The 1,826-nt window shown below is 41.3% G+C and overlaps 1 long non-coding RNA gene across 1 annotated transcript; it reads right to left on the bottom strand.

Moving 5' to 3' along the window:
* LOC308398359 lies at positions 1-784 on the bottom strand. Its single transcript, XR_013971941.1, has 3 exons — positions 631-784; positions 207-284; positions 1-116 (listed from the first exon to the last, which is right to left on the bottom strand). It is a non-coding gene; the product is annotated as an uncharacterized lncRNA (long non-coding RNA).
* Between the last annotated feature and the right edge of the window lie 1,042 nt (positions 785-1,826).

Below are 1,826 nucleotides of genomic sequence, written 5' to 3'. Positions count from 1 at the left end.
GGTGAAACAATTTATTTACAGTGAAGGGGATGCATTTTCAGGGACAGTGTATATACAATAAAATGTGAACGCGGAGCCGGGACATGCGGGTGAGGAGATGCACACTGGCACTCGATCTGAGGAGAGAGGAACAGGAGAATTAGGAGGGTCTTGCCCGAAACCGAGAAAACTATAAAAGAGACTTTACCGAGAGTTGGAGAACTTACTTAGTACTGTTTGCCAAAAACCTCCGAAAGGGAAACAAACCAAACGAGGCGATCCGGAGAAAAAGGGAGACAAAAATCCTGGTGAGGAAACAAAACTTCGTACAGTCACCAGCGAAAATAATCCACAGGTTCCAGTAGTGGTGTGCGGATCGATATTGAAATCTCAGTTCCTCCGATACCAGCAATTTATGTTCTAGAATTGATTCTCACATTAAAATATCGATATTTTAGTACTCTGGGGTAAATTTGTAGTTTTTCATTAACGGGAACACAGTGGAAAGAAACTACATCATTGGGATCGTCTAAATTTGAAGGAACTACTTCCTCTTACGCCTTTCATAGACATAAATGTGTCGCAGCCCCTGGCGTGGGCACTCACAACAATGGCTGAGCGTAAACAGAGTCATGTGCGGTCATATTTTACCTCCACAAACAGCCCAGACGCGGTTTGTGATACATGTGGAAAGACAGTGAGGTGTTGTGGCAACACCACTGACCTCGTCAAACACCTCAGAGTAAATCACATCACAGAGTATGATGAGCTTATGTTGAGACGAACTGAAGAGGAGGAGAGGGACGGGTGCTGCTGGGGCGAGACAGACGTCTCTCGTCCTTTAGTGCTGCAGGTCTCGATGCATTCTCAATCATCCAGGAAAGTAAATCTGGAAAGTGCTGCAGGCAGGCAACATGCTCAGATAGTGCACAACTTCAGGTTTTTTATTTCTATATGATTATACTGTGTTATTAAGCAATGGGAACAAGTAGTCTGATGTCCTGTAATGATTATGAAGCTATATTATTATTACAATTACATAATACAATTGTATATTGTATTATGAAATACAATGAAATATAAGTTTTTGTACAGAGCATCGGTATCGGATCAGTATTGTTGATAGGCAGAGCATAATTGTGATTATGACACTTTATCTTTATCATACAAAAATGTTTGCAATTTAAAGAAAAAGAGAAAGGGAGGCTATTACATGTGTGTCTACACTGTATGTGTTCTTCCTGCTGTGGAAAATACATGAACGGACAACTCCAGGCTTCCTTTTTTGTTGTCACCGATATCAGACAACATTGACTGCAGATGACATGTGGCACGCACTAGTTGATATTAGAACTGTACAATTTCCTCTCTGACTTTAATCACACTGTGTGGAACTAAACACACAAAAGAAAAGAAGAGTTCGGACACTTCCCCTGTATGGTGGTGGTTCCCTACGGGATTTATTTAAGTTATGAGATGCTTGTCAGAGAATTATGTGTGACGTCAGTGTAACGGACATCTAGCTTAAATTTTTGTCTTCTTTGTGTCTTGATCTTGCATTTTTCTTTTTGCAATAACATGCAGTCACAACTTATATTAATTCTTTGCTGCCATATTTAGCATCAGTGTGAACAGGACTAAGGTCAAGAAGCCCTCCTCACACCACCATCCTCTGCAGAAATAGCTCTATTAACTATTTCCCATCATCATTCTCTCCACCGCTGTTCCCCAGACTCCTCCAAACACACTCTCTATTTCTTTCTCTCTCCCCCCTCACTCTGTCACTCTCTCACACACACACACACATACAAACACACAGATAAACTTCCTGTCATGACAAGGCTGAA

This window comes from Rhamphochromis sp. 'chilingali' (genome assembly GCF_963969265.1).
Source record: "Rhamphochromis sp. 'chilingali' genome assembly, chromosome: 6".
NCBI lineage: Eukaryota > Metazoa > Chordata > Actinopteri > Cichliformes > Cichlidae > Rhamphochromis > Rhamphochromis sp. 'chilingali'.
This window is presented reverse-complemented; position numbering and strand designations above follow the sequence as displayed.